General features: G+C 44.0%; 1 protein-coding gene across 8 annotated transcripts in view; it reads left to right on the forward strand.

Moving 5' to 3' along the window:
- The window catches only part of Lpp (LIM domain containing preferred translocation partner in lipoma), a 655,361-nt gene that overhangs the window by 34,402 nt on the left and 602,495 nt on the right, over window positions 1-18,464 (forward strand). Inside the window, exon 1 of one of the 8 annotated variants that reach the window (XM_027951508.2) lies at window positions 13,388-13,511. The exons of 6 other annotated variants lie outside the window; for them this stretch is intronic. The gene's annotated coding sequence lies outside the window, so the exon portion shown is untranslated. Of the gene's footprint in view, window positions 1-13,387; window positions 13,512-18,464 lie in introns of those variants that run through there. One more of the 8 variants, XM_071615176.1, reaches the window with a different exon arrangement.

Genomic DNA, 18,464 nt, shown 5'->3' on the forward strand with positions numbered 1-18,464 from the left:
TGGAGGTAGAGAGTGACAGTGTTGCACACTTTGTCTTTACACCCTAGTCCGTAAGAATGTGCATTGAACTGAGCTGAAACTAAACAGCTCCAGATTGAATTCTTGGGGTTAGAATTTAGCCAGGGCCTTAATATGAACTAAGCATGTGGCTTGAGCAAGTCACCTCCCTGTCATTATTAACATGGAGGAAAGTAATCCCTGCTCTTCCCACTTCACTAGCTGATGAAGGAAGATGAAGCGGATCAATTTGATGTTCAACCGTTTTAAAAACCCCAGTTATAAAGATGCTGTTTTCATCAGCTTTGATTAACGTTTGAAGAAGAAACTTTTTATGTATATATCTGCTCTTTTGTGCTTTGAGCAAACAGTTGTTTTCTTTGGTTATTTCCTTATTCTTTGAATGAGGTCAAGAATGAAGACCCCTGATGCCAGTCTAGAGAGAGCTTGGCTTTGTGGACATAAGAGGACCTTTGGAATTGTGGAGCAGAGAGCAAGCCTTTCGGTTGTGTCTTCAGGGTTGAGGGCAGCAGCCAGGAGTCGGGGAGATCAACAGAGTGACTAGGAGACATAGGAATCAAACTGGGTCTGATGCAGTTTTACACAATGGGGCAGCCAGGTCAGTTGGTGAGCAAACGCTTTTGCAGGCCCATGGTGTGTCAGGCTGTGACTGCGGAGGATTAGGCAGAGGTGGCACCCAATCCATTTAGCATTTTCTAAGACCTTCTGTGTGCTGAGTGTTCTGGAACTGGAGAGTCACATGCTTCTGGATCTCAAGGAGCATCCTGCCCAGTAATTAACATTTAGTTTAATAGATGAGTTGTCTCTCTAGGCAGAGATGATATTTAAATGTTTATAACATCCTGGACAGAAAGGGCACCAGCTCTGCCAGGGAGTACCTCTTCATTCCTGGATTGTGGGGAGGCTCAAGGGGTCCTAAGGGAAGGGCTGAGAAAGTTGGGATGGTTTTAGGACACTTGGGTGTCCCAAAACAGAAACATTTACAATGGGCAAGGAAAAACGGACAGGTCTTACTCACCAGCGTTGCCATATCTTTGTGTTCTGGTGAGTGTCATTCTTGCCTGTGGTTATTTATCTGTCTTATAATGTCATCGTTGCGATAATTATTGTGCACATAAAGCACAAAAGGACATGTTTGAAAAGGTTTCATGGGGTTGATGATGTTGGAGTTAGGTTTTGTAATATGAATAAGAGGTTGGTGGCAAAAAAAAAAAAAAACAAAAAAACTTCTAGGAAGCAGGGGAGTTGCAGGCAAGGGCATCAATGTGTGAAATAGCACAGGGCATATGGCTGAGAGGTTGGGACTTTTAGGATTTTGTCCTCAAGTGATTGTAAGCACAGTGGTAACCCCTAACAGAGCAGGGGAGAAGGAGGAAGAGTGGTGCATCCATTTATACCTTCCCTCAGGGTAGGGAAAGATCCAAGGAGGAGGGTGAGGCCGTTTTCATTTTTATTTTAAATAATGGTTACCATGCACCAGTGTTTGGCAATTTGTAAAATTTTTCTCTAATCTTCCAGCAACTGCATGAAGTAGGAATTTTTATCCTTCATTCATTTTATGGATTAGAAAAGTAGAACTGTGCATGTTTAAGTGACACAAGTGATCACAAAGTCACACAAGTGGCAGGAATAGGATTTGAGCTCAGATGTCAGACTCTAAAGATTGAATGTTCCACACCTAAAACCACTTCGCATTTTCATCCTATCCATTTACAAGGTATCTGTGAGGAACAAGGTCTTTTTCCTGCATAGCAATCCAACTGGTAACACACACTGGAGGTGTCAGTAGCCATTTCTGCAAAGTGGGATCAGAAGTTTATGCTCCAAGCATTGCCAGTGCTTAGGGAAGAGGGGACCTCGCTTGGTTCCAGGGCTTTCCAACACTTCGTGCAAGATGGTTCTTGGGAAGATGGATGTTTCAGTCTCCTCTCTGTCCCTGAGACTTGACTTTCACTCTCTTGATACAGCCTCATAGTGATGGCGGAGACAATCTGCTGATCACATGGATCTGCATCTTGCCAGTCTTGTGACAGGGCTTTCTTGGAGTAAATCAGTAACACGGTTCTTGGTTAAGATTTGGCCTATCCTGTGACTATTTTAGGGAAGAATGTGATGATTGTGCTGAGGATAGTTGTTGGTCTGTGTGCCCTTCATATTTCTTACTGTACATTAATACTTTGGTGTTCTGCTCATCCTGCCTCCCCACAAGTAAAACCCAGGAAAACAATACCAGCTGAGAGGCAGCAGAGCATGGTGATGAACACAGATCTTGAGAATGAATCCTGGAGTCAGTTCCTGGTGATGCACTATCTAGCTGAAACCAGAGTTTTAAGATGATCCAGGGCTTCTGCTGGCAGTGGGGTCTGCATAAGCTGCCAGTCTCTGCAGCCAAGAAGTGTTGCAGCTCTTAATGATGGTCTGTGCCCTCCAGGGTTGCTGCAGACCTCAGCAGCTCACCATTGATTTCTTCTTTCTGGTTGTTTGGTACTGAGGATTGAACCCAAGGGCACTTAACACTGAGCCACATTCCCAGCCCCTTTTAGTATTTTATTTAGGGGCAGGGTCTTTCTGAGGTACTTAGGGTCTTGCTAAGTTGCTGAGGCTGGCTTTGAACTCACGATCCTCCTACCTCAGCCTCCCATGCTGCTGGGATTACAGGTGTGCACCACTGTACCTGGCATTCTTTCTGGGTTCTTGTGAATTCAAAGAATGAAATCCAGAGACCAGGATTGAGTATAAGAGTAGGATTTATTCAAACGCATTGAGAAAGAACTCCCCCAGGGCAAGAGGAAAACTAATAGATTGTGCTAGTGTAGGGAATTTATATAGCACTTGGGTCAAAGCTATTGGTCCAAACTTATGCTCATTAGGGTTTGGAAAAGTACTAATGCTGTTGGTCCAAACTTATGTTAATTAGGGTTTGGAAAAATAATAATAATGTAATTGGTTAGCGCCAATCCCTTTCAAGTTTGGTTTACTTCCATTTCCTCCCCATTTCTGGGGAAGCCAGAGTTTGAAGTTGGTGAATCGAGCATGCTCACTGGGGGTTCTGGAGCTACACCTTGGGCAAGCCCACCCAGTCTCAGGCCTGCCATGCCTCAGGTCCGTGCCAGCACCTGTACTCCATTCAATCTGCTGTTCTGTTGTGGCTTCTTGGCAGAGCCCAAGAGGCCAGCTGCACAGCGTGGCAGCTGGGGAGCTATGTCACAGCTGTGTCTACCTGTGCCTCAGGTTCCTCATCTATAAAATGGAAACGGTGATAATGGTAGCTGCTTCACAGGGTTGTTGGGAAGGTGAAATGAATTACTATTTGTAAAGTGTATAGAAGATTGCCTGTGTAGGGGCTGGGGTTTTCGTTCAGTGGTAGAGTGCTCGCCTAGCATGCACAAGGCGCACTGGATTCAATCCTTGGCACCACATAAATGTAAAATAAAGATATTGTGTCCATCTAATTGCTAGAGATGTTGAACATTAAAAAAAAAAAAAGAAAATTGCCTATATAGAAAATGTCATGTTTGTTAAACAACAAATTTTTGTAAACTGGCCCTGTCTGCCGCTGCCCTTACATGACATGATATGTCAGTGCATTCAGTTTTTCTTATAGACCTGGCAGGTTAGAGCTCTGACCTCTCTCCTATGTCAGCATGTACAGAGAGTGACATGAGCATATGAGCGGCCTGGTAGAGACTGAATGCGAATGATTGCTCTGCCACAAGCCTCACCAACTGTGGAAAATATGCAGCTGAGGAATACCAAGTGGAACAATAACCTTTCTTTTGCTAGTAGAATAGAACTTGGGTTAAATGACACTTGCAGCTGAGTTTATTTTTAAGGTTTTCCTGGCATTATACTCTATAACCTTTGCATTCATAGCTTTATCTGGCATGATTGGTCAGTGGGTAGTTTTTAAAACCAGCTGGAGTCACAAACAAGGGAACAGGAAAAGATTTGGCTTCTGACCAATGGGGTTCGAAACTCAGCTCTGCAGACCTGATTAAAGTTTATAATATAAGCTGTATGGTGTATATTTATTGTAAGGGAATATGTCTGGGTCCTTATTTCTGCAAAGTGCTTTTGTGTTTTCACTATTTGAGTTTTGCAGTGAGCCTATGAGACATGCAGAGTTGGAGTTGTATACCATTTTATGGATGGAGAACTGAGGCTCACTCAGAAGTAAAACATCCTGTTTGAGATCTATTTGAGTGGTAGTTCTTCTGATTAGTGTTTGACAGAATTATTTTGCCCTAAAAAAATTTACAGATTGACACAGTTTGTGATTTTTGAAGGGGAAGAATGGAAGTTATACTATTAATATTGAGCTACATTAATATTTTGCTTATAACTCAATATTAGAAGCTTAAAATATAGTTGATAGAAGGAAAGAAGCTACAGAGAATTCACCAAGTTTCTTGATGAAGTGACAGTGTATCCATCCAGTCTTGCACTCATTCTTCATTGCATAATTTCATCAATCATTTTATCACATTAAAAAATATATAGCATGCCATGTACCATGCTGAGCCCTGAGTCATCAATGTTAAATCAGAACAATACGGAACAGCTGAATTTAAGTTTTAGTTCAAGTTGATGTGTGCTTTCAGTGTAAAATTCTCACAACCTTTCAAAAAGGCATAGTGCAAAAAAGATCATTAATTTTCTTATGTTAATAACTTATTGACATGATATTTTGGATATATTGGGTTAAAATAAAACATGATATTAAAAAGAATTTCTTCCCTTCCTTTTTTAAAAATGTGACTTCTAGGAAATTAACAGTATGGGCATGGTTTGCGTTGTCCCTCTCGTGGACAGACTGGTGGAGAAGCTCTCTGGGTGGTAGAGGAAGTAAGAGCCATGTGGATTTGCCCTGCTCTGATGAGGCGTCATCCCTCTTTCCTCCTCTGTTTTGCTTTTGATCTTGGGTCCTCATTTTCTTTTTTAATCTTTTCTTTTTTTGGCAGTGGGGTTTGAACCCAGGGATGCTTAACCACTGAGCCACATCCCCAACCCTTTTAGTTTTATTTAGAGAGGGTCTTGCTGCGTTGCTTAGTGCCTTGATAAGTTGCTGAGTCTGGCTTTGAACTCACGATCCTGCTGCCTCAGCCGCTCATGCCACTGGGATCATAGGTGTGCACCACCACCCCGGCTCTTTTGGCTTCTAACCCCTTTCAGTGGGAGGGAACCTGCTCTCAGCAGGTCTGTGAGGCCACAGCTTTTCTCCCTGGCCCTGCCCCTCTCTGGCCTGTGTGATACTATCGCTCTTCACCACCCTGGCTTCTTGGGCATCCTTCATTTGTCCCTTTCCTTTCTGGCCTCTCCTCGAGATCTCTTTGCTGGCTCTTGCTCATCGTGGATGAAGGAAGGCAGAGCTGTGTCTTCAGTCATCTTTATGTGTTTGAGCTCTTCTCATGGTTTCTGACTTCCTGGTTTGGAGCTCCCGACTCATATTTGTGTAACTGCATTTTGGATACTCCTGCTTACCTGAGACCAGCATGCCTTTGGGCATTGTCACATGCCTAGTCACCAAAGCCTGAAAATGGAGTCTTTTTCCCTCACCTTTGCATCCCTCAGAAACTCCTGAGACAACCATGGCAATGGCTCCTGCTCATCCTTCCTTGACCATTACCACCCCTCCTCAGTTCAGGCCCTCTGCATCTCTTTCCTGAAAGGTCCCCACAATTCTCAGCCATCTTTTCCCCCTAGTCTTTCCCTATCTTTTGCATTCTCTCTTCTTCCAAACTGAGATTCCAAATGTGCAAATCTGTTTGTCACGTGCATATCTTTGAATCCCTTCAGTGATTTCTTTGTTAAGGGTAAAATCCAAAATCTTTTGCATGAACTAAAAGACAGAGATGGGACGAGGCAGGGGGTGATCTGGCCTCTGCATTGTCCCATTCTCATCTCACTAATCCATGTGCCCCTGGAATGTATCTGGATTCTCCACTAGCCTCCATGACTTAATACTTTTTCCTCATCTGGAGCACCGCCCCCTGCCCTCCCAATCAGGGTCCCATGTACCTTTCAAGACTTTGTTCTCATACCCCCTCTAACCCCTGTTACCTCCACTTCTTCCATGTTAGGCTGTTTGTTGAACTTGGCTGCCTTTCCTAGAGGGCAGGAATTATTCTTTTTATTTCTATGTCCTCAAGCGCAAAATAGGCATTTGGGAGTTATTTGTTGAACAAATAAATGTGAAACAATAAAGAGTAAAGAGAAAGCATTGTGGGAGCTGTGATGGAAATTCCAGCCTGACGGGGTGGGAACAGGGAGGGTCCTGGAGAGGTGGCCCTTGAGCCTGGCCTTCTAGACTGGTGGTATTGAGGTGGGAGGGAACAGAGGAGTCTTTAGTGGCCATCCTCAGTGTGCTGGGTTCTACGGGATACCAGGATATCAAGTAGGCCTGCCCCTCTGCTCAATGCCATCATCACCAGAGTAAAATGAGGGTAATGTCACATGTCCCTTTGGGCTAGTGTCTGTCGTTTGTCCCTAAGCTGGGTTATATAACTCGGGAAAGCCTCGTTCCCCCAGCATACAGCTGGCACAGCAGGCAGGCACCCCAGTCCCTGCATGAGCCACCTTGGAGGAAAGGAATGCAGAATGGTTGCTTGTGTTTGCTTCTTTCCCTCTCCTTCCGAGCTGGTGCAGCCTTTGTGGATAACAGAGAGGTGACCTCAGTAGCCGGAGAAGGAAGAAGCGCAATGAGTCATCTCAGGTCCTAATGAGGTGCATGGGGGACCCTTCCTGAGAATGAGGGTCAAGTGAGGTCGTGCTTTGCCCAGGGCGAGTTTTGCCTTGGGGCTTCAGGCAGCACTGGAGCAGAGCTGAGCTAATTTTACCCACAGGAGCTGACTGTGCTGAAAGGCAGGGCTTATGACATTGGCCTTATCATCCTGTGATGCCCAGAAATCTCCCAAGGTACAACCCCGTTATGTCTGGGCTGCTTTTTTTTCCCCCTTCCAGTTAAATACATTTTTCCATTAGATGTGCATATGGGGAAGAAGATTGCTGAAGTGCAGAGAGTTCCAGATTTGGGGAGAAGGCCGTGGAGTTGCATTTTGGTTCTGCCTCTTCCCCTTCCTTAAGAGACATCTGACTATGGGCCAGTTTTCTAATCTCTCTACATTTCCTCATTTGCAAAATAGGACCTAAACCTATGTCCTAAGATTGCTCCCAGGTTGACACACTTGGTGATGCTTAGCTATTACTGCATGTATTCACTGTCTTAGCTGCCTATTCCTAATGTTTCCTAGGAGGAAGGTGTTATTGCTGTCCCTATCCTACACGTAAGGAAACATGCACAAGGAGATTAGGTAACTTGCCTTAGGCCACCAGTGAGCACTGACGGAGTTGGGGAAATGGACCCAGGCCAGAAATTCCAGGGACCACACTCTTAACCACAGTACCTTGTATCCTGAAATGATAAAGCTTTTGGCCTCTGCTTAGTATTTTCTAACCACCTCCTGTGTATGAGGCCTTGGGCTCCACGTTGAGTAAGAAAGCAGAGAAATTGTGTTCTTTACAGAATTGAGCTTGCAGTTGGAAGCCCCCAGGTCAGCCCCGGGGTTCAATGGTAGATGTAGTTTAGTATGGAGTGACCCTTAGCCATTCTCTCTTCTCATCTTCACAAGCCCTTCAACAATCAGTCATTATCATACCTATCTTACAGATGAGCAAACAGAGACCTACGGAGATAACATTCTTCCTCACATTTTCTGAGTAGGCACAGAGCCGACCCAAGGCTGTTTGGTCTGTTTATATTTATCTCTTTGTTTTCTCCATTAACTGTGCTGCCTCCCAAGTTGTTATTGTCACAGAATCCGCAACCCCTTTCTGCCTGCCCCTGGCAGCCTGGAGAAACTAGTGTCCATGAAGAACATGGTCATCAGTTAAGGAAGGTAGGTCTGTGTGATAACAGAAAGGTAGAAACAAAGGGATGAACTTGTTCCAGTTTTTCTTTGCTGTGTAACAAATTACCCCCAAACTCCCTAGCATATAACAACCATTTATTATGGTCATGTATTTTCTGGGTCAGAAGTTTGAACAGAGCTAAGCAGGGATGGCTTCTCTCTACAAGGCTGGAAGACTTGAAAATGGGTGCTAGAAGCATCTGAATGCTCACTGTCACGTCAGCTGAGATGTTATCCATGTCAGAACATCTCTGTGTTGTCTCTCCAAGTGGCTTAGAGTTCAACGTAACTTTCTCATAGCATGGTGGCTGGTTTCCAAGAGCAAACCTTAAAAGGGTGGGAGAGAGAGAGACAGAGGCAGAGAGAACGGAAAAAAAATCCAAGAGTGAGTGCTAGCAGGTGTCGGGTAGAAGCTGGATCTCTGCGTTGTACTCCATTGTTTCCAGGGAAGGGGAAATAGAGTCCACATCTCACTGCAGTGGCAGAATTCCATAAGAGCATGTCAGGCTGGACATACTGCTGGGGGTATGTTTAAAATCCACAGTGTGCCAAGGCCCCTTTTGGCTAAGGAGAACAGAGAGGGGAACAGACTTTTCTGGAGTCCTGTGTTGTTGGCTATGCAGAGTGAGATGGGTCAAACAAGCAAGCAATGCCTTTGAGGTGCAAATCTGGAAAACAAAGATGCCAAGCTAGGAATTCTCAGGAAAATGTCAGTCCTTAGGCTATGTGGTGTTTCATTATATGTGGATTAGAGTTTCCGCTGACTATAAACTAGTTTGTGCAATTAGGATTATCTTAGTAACCTATTAATTATTTCACTTTGAGAGTTCTAGGTCCGTTTGTCTCATTATAGTCAAGTGAGATTTTTTTTTTTTTCTTCACAGAGGCAGGAGAGAAAGTCTTAAATAGGTATAGACAGACATGGGTTTGGGGCAGATGAGAAATAAAGGAATGGATGGATGATTATTAATGGGTTCATTTTTTTTTTCTCCTCCTGTATCAGGAATAAGACTAGGAAAGGCAGTCCATGTAATTTAAGTGGAAAGGGAATGATTCAGGGAAAGAGGTGCTAACAAAATAGGCTGCAGCAGTGGGGGTCAGCATTTAGTCCATAGCCTTGATCCAGGCAGAAGGAAGATGGGATTAGGAAGCCCCTGCTGAAACCTCTGCCGCTTGCCTCATCAACCCGAGTTGGGGACTGGGCATTGGACTGCCACATGGAGTGGCTTTTTGACTCTTACCACTCCATACTGTAGATTGCTAGTAGAAATAGTAGCAAGACGATTTAGCTTCATCTCCACCTTCTTCTAACCAGGCTGAGAATCAGGGCATTTCATGTAGGGTGACTGTGTTCTAGTGAATCTCCATTAGAGTAGTACCATCTTTTTAATGGCATTTGAAAGTGTGACAGATAATTTTTTGTTGTCTCAGTCCCTGGAAGCCAGGCCACCACATTGGCATTTAGAGGTTATGGCCAGGGATACATGAGACATACAGATAAATAACTGCTTTTCTCCAAAGGGCAATTTCTCTCCTGCTAATAACTACTAATAGGCCTTGGAATATGTTTGCAATATGGATATTTGTTTTTGGGGGTGGAGAAGTAGCAGGTCAAACAAAGGGGACAGCATAAACTAAGAGTTCAGTCTGAGTAAAGCAGACAATGTGTGCTGAGTTGTAGGGGGAGTGGTTTATGATGGGAATAAGTTGGGTGTGGGTTGTGAAGAAACCTGAACTATTAAATAAAGTCCCTGGATTAACTTTGTTGCCATTGGTAAGACACTTCAGAATTGGAGCAGGGTCCTGGAGATACAAACCTAGCCTAATGTAATCGCCATGTACCATCAATTATGAGTTCTCCTTCTCCCTTCAATTATGTTTTTGAATGAGTGAATGCTCCAGTTAATCTGTGGTTTATAGGAGTTGGACTGCTTGATACCTGGGTTTTGTAAGATCTAGGATCCTGTGGTCTTGAAAGTCCTGGCAGTCAGCTTTTGGACTTTTGAAGAATACACAGAGAGGGCAGGGTGGCAGATACTGTCTGCATATCCCATTAAGATTATTGTTGTTAGGTGTCAGCTGTAGAGAAGCAATGTCCTAAGAATCTTGAAGGACAGAGGATTCTTCCATGGACATTCCTTGTGGAGCTCCTAGGCCAGGAAGCATGCAGGGGAAAACTGTGTTCACATTAGTGCTCTTGCATCTTGAGCTTATTATTAATTGCCAATCAAACCAGCAATTTGCTGACAAGGTTCATGCGCTGTGACCATGACTGCAGTTGTTCTTGGGAGCGGCTTGCTGGTCTGCATGGAGATGGCTGCTGCACAGTGTTCCTGGTGCTGTCCTGTAGGGTCGTGGTGGCCTTTTGACATCAGGGTCAGTTCTTCTTCCTTCTTTTCACATGGGCTTTGGAGGTTGGAAGGGGAAGCTCGGTGATGAACTGGGCAATCATATATAGCATGTGAGACATTTCCTTGTTAGTTTCTCTCTAGGGTGGCATTTCTCAAGTCTTTGAGGTGGGAGAGAAAGGGTATATGAATGTGCAGAGTGACTTGAGAACTTACTTTCTGTGGATGGAGAAACTGGTTCAGAGAAGGAAAGTGATTTGCCCAGGGTCATGTGGTGAGCTTGCCTCTGGCCAGCAAGGCACCTTTAGAGCAGGCTTAAATTACACCCTGCTATGGGGGAGAGCGTGCAGAGGCTCTGGAGCCAAAGGCTGGCATGTGGCTTCCAGCTCAGCCACTTACTATAAAATTTGTAAAATGAGTACCTTGATTATATCTGATAATAAACATTCAAATAGGTGAGGCATAGGAAAAGCATCGTTAACTACAAAGAAATGTACAAATATTCTTATGGTGATCTGGATGTTTATGGCTGATAAATGGTAGGACCATCTTCAGAGAAAGGATAGGTCAGTGGGAACACCACTGACCACACCCCAATCACAGAGCACCCCCAAGGGGTGCAGAGCTCATTGTACCAGCAAGAGATTTTGTACCTGTGAAATCTGTTCTGTACAGTATCTTGGTGAGATGGAAAATGGGATTGTTCTCATCCTGATTTTGCAGATAAGGAAATTGAAGGTCATAGAACAGAAGGGATTTCTGAAGCCACACAGCTAGTTGCGTGGAAGCTGGGAGTGGGGATGCTGAGACCTCGAGCAGTGATTTTTTTTTTTTTTTTCCTCAAACTCCTTTTTCACCTTCCTCTGTTCCTCCATTTGTTGTTATTCCAGAGATTCCAGACACAAACTGTAAGACTTTGGGATGCAAAATGTGTTGCTCTCAGTAATTCTTTGTGGCTGGTCGCGCTGTTTGTTCAGGTTGAACACGTCCAGAAGAGCAAGGGAACAAAGAAATGGGCCCCTGTTGCTAGCTGAGCATCTTTGCCCTACCTGCCTTTCCATATGCAAGCTAAAATATATTTATAGATGGGTGATCATAATGTAGCATTTATTGTAGCAATCTGCTAACCAGTTTACTAAACTGGTTAATTCCCATAGAAGCCTTTTGGGGTAGATAACCAATAATATCTTCTCTTTTACAAGTGAGAAAACGGGTTTAGAGAGATTAAATAACTTGCTTGAGAGAACATAGGTCATAAATAGACTTTAATCTAGATTTTCTAATTGGAGACCTCCCTCTTCTCTGCTACAACCTATCCACATTGCCTGTCTCACAAGTAACAGTGTAGAGCTGCTGTTAAGCAGGTACATTGCAGACCTTGGAGTTACTGGAATTGGAGCCCAAGGTACTTTGAAGAGCATAGAAGGCTGATGGTTTTCAAGTCACGCTACCCTGAGCCTGAGAGACTCCAGGAGTAGCCTTGGGGTTAGGGTGCCAAAAGAGGTGAGAAGTGGAGGGGAGAAGGGGAACGCTAAATAGCTGAGAAGGAAAAATTTTGCTGGTAGGAAAAAAAAGTTCAAAACCATTGTGGTAGCCCAGTACCTCTTTTTATTAAGATAGAGTCGCTTGACACAAGCCACAGGCTGTGCCTGGTCCTCGGGCTGAGATTCCCCCAGCCTAGAATTCCTCCTTTAACTCTGTGGCATTTTGTTAGAAGCATCTCCTTTATCTCAAGTTTCCATCTTTTTTCTTTCCTAAGAAAAAGTTTGTTCTGTCGAGTTACATCTGAGACCACTGGTGGACCAGTGGGAGGTTCAGGTTCTGAGTAGCTGCACAACCTGCAGGCTACCCCATGTGCAAGGTCATTGACCTGCATCTGTCAACCTGGCTGTGTCTTCCATTTGGACCCTGGGAACCTTGCTGAGATTGGTTCAATTTCTGTGCAAAGATGTGTTGAAATTATAGCCAGTACTGCATTATTTTACTGCCCTAATTTCCAAAGACATTGTCCATGTAAATATGTGCAACTATTACGTGTCCACTGTGTGCATGTTGCTGAGAACCAAGTCAGAGTTCCTGATGATGAGGACCTGGAGGGAAGACATCAGCAAATAAGTTTTGTCAATTATTTTTGGAGACAGTTATGTTTGTTATTTATGTTTATTATGCATGTTAGTTATGGGAAGAGGATTTCATCTCATACAAATAAAATGGGCAGAATCTGATCAAGGGGAAGAAGACAGATGATAGTCTAGAATTGTAAGGGGTTGAGTTTGTACTGTGGGTTGGTTAGTTCTGGGCTCTCGCACTTACTGTTTTTGGAACTTATATACTTTTCCTTTTCTTTAAGCTTCATCCTTATCTGTGATATGGTTATCAGACTGCACAGCTCAGAGGGGATTAAATGAGATAGTATATGTTGAGTAAACATTCATTAAATTGTAATTATTACTGCTATTAGTTGGCAATGAGTAGTTCATTATTTTTTAACTTCATCAGTGGTGTGATCAGAGTTTTGATTCTCAATACTCTGCTTTTACAGTCACCTCAGCCCACAATATTAAACTTCAGTTCATGTTTCTAGCATCCTCTGTTTCGGCAACCATCTGCACCTTTCTCACTAGTGGCCCATCATCCTCAGAACTTGGCTCGAGCCTTTTTTTTTTTTTTTTCATGGACATAGCTTCTCACTGCCTGGGTTCCCTCTGATCCTTTCCCTCTGTCCCTGCCCTGCCCTCTTTTAATACCTATCCCCAAAGTAACGGGCCACTGGGAGGGAAGTCACAGAACTCAAGGGGTTCTCCACATCTTGTCCTCCATCACAGTCAGTCTCCATCTTGCAGGAGGTCTGTGAGCTCTTTGAAGTTATGTGCATCTCACAGACCTTTTTGCTGTAGTATCCCTGGGGATCCAAGTGCATACACATAGTAGGCACATGTCTCTGCAATAAATTAATGTAGTGCCTTTCTTGTATGTTCAGCACATGGAAGCAAATGATAAAATGCAAACCAGAAAACAGTCATCATTGAGCTGTGTGCTCCTCAGCCTTGGGAATGAATTTCTGGGGAAGATCCGGCCTTCCATAAATGACAGCAGTGACTTGGCTCTTTGCAGGGATTGAAGAGATTCTTGACAACTAGCGCTTTAGGAGAGGCCTGAAGGAAGCCAGAACAGCCTTTTTGTACTCTCAGGGCTCCTTGGGAACCCCTGGCCCAGGTGATCTCCCGCAAGACCTCTGGTACGTAAATGAGCCTCATCTGCGGTTCAGCCTGCTGCCTGGGATGCCAAAATTCCAGATTGAACCTCCATGAACTGGGCTGGGAAGCTTAATGGATTGGAGATTACTATCATTTTGGTATCTGCAGCTTGAAATATCTTGTGCCCTTGATTAATTCATGCTTGGGCGCTTCCTCGTGTTCTCTGGTAAATAGCTATTTACTGTACATTTATTTCCCCATGGGCTTATTTCAGAGAGACTGGAGCCTGTGTTTCTAACAGCTTCTCCAAGGAAAACATGGAAGGCCACTTTTCCGGAACTGAGAATCTCAGGGGGTCTTCCAAATGTCCATCTCTATTACCTCTTTTTGGCCCAGCGTTTGCTTTTAGCTGAAGGGGGAGATTTTTGTCTTGAGCTGTCCTGTAGCCATATGTGACTTGGAGTTTGAAAATCTGACAGCTGCTGCTGAGCTTTGAAGTGCAAGAGTGAGCATCATGTAGACATAACCCTGCCGAACTTCAGATCATTCTCCTGTAATTCCCAGAGCCTTCATGTTTCTTTGTCTTGTGAATGACCTCACTGTTTTTTGTATTTGTAATGGAATGCACAGTCATTTACAAGTAATCACACAATAATCCCTTACACTTTTATAATGCCTTACCCTTTTCCACAGGGCTTTCTCTCTCATTATCTCATTTGATCCTTATAACCACTCTGAGGGGGAGGAAGAGTCGCTCTTTTAATCTCTAATTTTCAGGTGTACAAACTGAGGTTGAGAAAAGTTAAACAGTTAGCCAGAGGTCAAATGGTGTGGAGCAGAATTGGAACTTGAATCTCAAGTAGTCCAGCTGGTAAACCCAAGCTCTTTGTGTGTGTGTGTGTGTGTGTGTGTGTGTGTGTGTTCTTTTCACCTCTTCCTATTGGTGTGACCTTGAGAGTATACTTAACTTCTCTGATCCTCAGTGTTCCTGATACTATCCCTAAAGGGAGTTGTCAGTGAGAATTAAATGAGACTGTGTGGGAAAGCATTTAATGCAAGGGAAAGCATACCATTAGTGTCAGGCATTGTTTTCACTACATGAAGGTTGAATTCAAATACTGTGTTAGAATAGTGGATGAAAGGAACGTTTCCCCCCTTTTGTTTAAAAAAAAAAAAAAACAACACTGAGGTCCAGAATTGTGCTAGAGTCATTAGAGATCACAAGCTTCCAACCCTGTGATTAGCAAATTGACCCTGCTGCTTTACTTTCGGATCCTGAGAATCATGTTGGCAAGACCTCTTTTCCTACAGGTCTCTCATTTCTCTCTTACTGTTTTGTCTTTGGAACACCTTTGTATCCCGTGGACAGTTTTAGGTCTGGCAGCTCTGGAGTGCAGTAGTGGGGAGGTGGGAATGGGATCTTCATCTCTGAGCTGCATCCACTAAAGGCGGGATCATGGCACTGTAGATGCCATGGTAGAGGTAGATGAACAACTGTTCTCCAAGGTCAATCTTATTTAGCTTTCTCACTAGTACATGTGACTGGATTTTACAGAATATATCTCATGAGTGCACGTGGCTAGCAGGACGAATGCTGAATGGGTTGCTTAGCAGTAACACATTGGAAAACCCCAAAAAGACTGTATTTCAAGTTGGCAGCAAATGCAAGAGGAGTCAGCAGTGTGGTGTGGTCAGGAGAACAGCAGGAGTGATTGAGGGATAAAATCTGGGAGAGCTTTGTTTCTGTATATGTATTCACCTATGAAAATTCCAAACCAATGAGACAAGCATTGGTTGACATATGGTCCTAAGAGGCAGAACGAGGAGCAGGAGGTTGAAGGCCAGGGAACCAGATTTTGGCTCCATATAAGGAAGAACGTTCTGGTGGAAAGATGGAATTAGCAGCTGCAGGAGATAATGATCTCTGCCTCACAGAGACCTCAGGGATACCATGGGGGGATTCATAAACAGGCATCGGGCCAGAAGCATTGGGCCAGGAGGAAGAGAGGCACACATATCTGAAGGAAAGTGAAGAGTCCCTTTGTAGATGTGGAAACTGAACTCCAAATGTTTGCAAAATGGAGGGTAAATGTAGAGTCTTTCATTCTGGTTTTTATATCCATCCCTGTGACTCACCCCTTGGATCTTGGGTTTTAGAGCTTCCAGGTGCTATGCAACTATTTTCTGTAGAATATGCTCCTTATATTGGGAGGAACTCGGGATTTCTGGGAGAACGAAGACCATTCCTTTACTGTCTTCCACCTACCTCCTAGGCCCCCTGGGAGGGTTGCAGTGTCTAGTATTATTTCTGTACTAGTATTTGTGTACTTTTGGCGTGTGGTGGAAGTTCTTTGACCCAGTTTCCTTACCTATCTTAATGGTCACTTGTATTTGTTAATTTGTTAAACATGTGATAAGTGAGATATATTTGTGTGTGACCTACTTGTTAAAATATTAAAAAAGTAATCAAATTAGTGTGTGATGACAATTTAGATAGAACAACTAGAAACTGCTTTAAGAGCACATAGTTGGATAATTTGGGGATATCTACCCAATTTGTGGATGAATACCTGTAAGCCACAAGGGAAGAACTGACTGGGACAACGTCAGGATGAGTGACTTTCTGGGGTTTAGGGCTTGGGTCCCCTCACTCCCTGCCCAGTGCTGTTTGTTGATTAAAGACTCCCTGGGGTGAGAACCCCTGTAGGTCTAAGAGCCAGGAAAAGGGAAAGGATGCTGAAAAATGGCCCATCTGAGCCTGAGAAAACCTTTACAACCAAGAGTAGAGCAAGATCACCCCAAGACAGAGAGCCATGGGGAAGCCAAGAAATGGTAGTTGGGTTCCCCTCTCTGGGTAGACCCCTGCTTCCTCACACGTCTGTTTCTCCTCATCCCTCCCCCCCTCCCCCTCCTTCCCTCTTTCTCATTCTTTCTCTTCACTCTGGAGTCATTTTTAGATGAGATTCATTCCTGACTGGCTTCACTGGTTCAACTTACTCCTAGAACACTTCATGGGATCTCAAGGTCAGAATTAATTTTACGAATTAAACTGGGCAACTCACAGTCCTCTGTCCAACAACAACAAAGTTCTGTTGATAGTCTGGTTTTATTCTGCAACCTCAAGCCTGCTGTCTGCTCCGTGAAGAACTCATACTGTTCTAAATTCCCAAGAGAGTCAGGGATAGGTCCTGTTGTTACTCCTTTCAGTGCCCTATGTACCATGGACTAGGTTCCTGGCAACCAGCTCAGGGGCATCACTGAAAATGCTGCCTCCTTCCCTGGATGAGTAAATTTATTTCATATTGTTGCATTTTGGATGGTCCCATTCCTAAGGTGAATTTAAAGCCCTCAAACCAATCACTTCCTTGAGGCTTTCTCCTGTGGCAGGACGGTGTATGGAATTGTTGAGACTCCCCTTCTGTGGGGGTTAATAATTTACTCTAAGTAAAGAATTCTGTCTTCAGTGGGGCATGTTCTTCAAATGCCAGAGGAGAGAAGGGTGATTTTTCTGACATCCTCTAGCCTGCTTCTCCATATTTGGAAATGTTTACCCACCACACTGATCTATTGGAAGAGAAGGTGGTGACTCAGGGTTTAGGAGAAGCAGGATTTGAATTCTTGTTTCCAGAAACAAAGTCGCCCCCCTCCCCCTGTCCTGCCCTGCCCCCTCCATTCCTCTGCCCCTTGTTCTGGAGGTTGAGGAGAGAATGTCTCAGTTCTGCTCCCCTCAGGCTTCGGGACCACCTCCTGGCTGTGTCCTGTTCTGGGACTGAGGGCCTGGGAGAGGGAGTGAGGGACAACAGAAGGCAGCAGCCTGTGGGGCCTGACCTCCTCGCGTGAGTACATGGTGTTTCTGCCTGGGACTCAGGGCTTGCTTGCATGGTGATGGGAGATATTGCTGGGAATGCCGGCTGTTTTAATTTGGGGTGTGGACAGCTGCTTTCCCAGGAGAGTACTTCTCACAGTGGGACTAAGAAAAGGAATCTGCCTGAGGAAAACTTTGATTTGTATTTAAAAAAAAAAAAAAAAAAAAAAAAAAACATGAGACGGATATTTCCTCCCACCTGAGGCCTGGCTTAAGTTGGGTAGAAAGGTAACTTGGAAGTATTGTGTGTCTGATCACCAGGGCTAGAGCATCCAGACAAGAGATGTTTGTAGACACAATCAGAAGGGGTGGTTTTATGTTGAAAAACAGTTATGGTTGGAATTAAGAGAATTCACAATGTGTGTAGCATTTGTGTGGTATCCAGGGTCTGGAATGAACACCTTGCATGTGAGACATTGTGTAGATTTGATGGGTTGTCAGAGTTGGAAGGAGGCTGAGAGGTTATTGGTCCATCTGTCTTATTTTACAATGTGATAAGGGGCGGAGCAGCCCGGGGAGCCTGGCGAACTTTCCCCAGAGACCCATGGCTAATTAGGTGGGACTGGAACCCGGACCTCCCAATTCATTGTTCTTCCACCAGACTAAGCTGTTGTCCAGACAAGGCAGAGGAGGATGCCCATTTACAGATGAGGAAATTGAGAGATGCTAGACTTATCCACACTTACTGATCTAGTTGGTGAGAAATTGAGGACTAGAGCCTACTTCTCTTAGTTCAAACCTCTTTTCATTGGTGATATGGGCTTAGATGTCTGAATTTGTTTCTGCCTTTGTTTTTTTATTTTTTTAATTATTATTATTTTTAATTTATACATGACAGCGGAATGCATTACAATTCTTATTACACATATAGAGCACAATTTTTCATATCTCTGGTTGTACACAAAGTATATTCACACCAATTCATGTCTTCATACATGTACTTTGGATAATAATGTCCATCACATTCCACCATTAAATTTTACTCTTTTTTCTTCTTTGGTTTCTGTTTAACTTTTTCTTCTTTTGTCAGTGTTGTTTAATGTGACCTTCTCATCTCCCTTGCTGCCTGTCTTTTCTTTCCCCAAAGGAGGTGACAGCTTGTCCAAAAAGCAGAACTGAATAGTGTAGA

Source organism: Marmota flaviventris, chromosome 8 (genome assembly GCF_047511675.1).
Source record: "Marmota flaviventris isolate mMarFla1 chromosome 8, mMarFla1.hap1, whole genome shotgun sequence".
Taxonomy (NCBI): domain Eukaryota; kingdom Metazoa; phylum Chordata; class Mammalia; order Rodentia; family Sciuridae; genus Marmota; species Marmota flaviventris.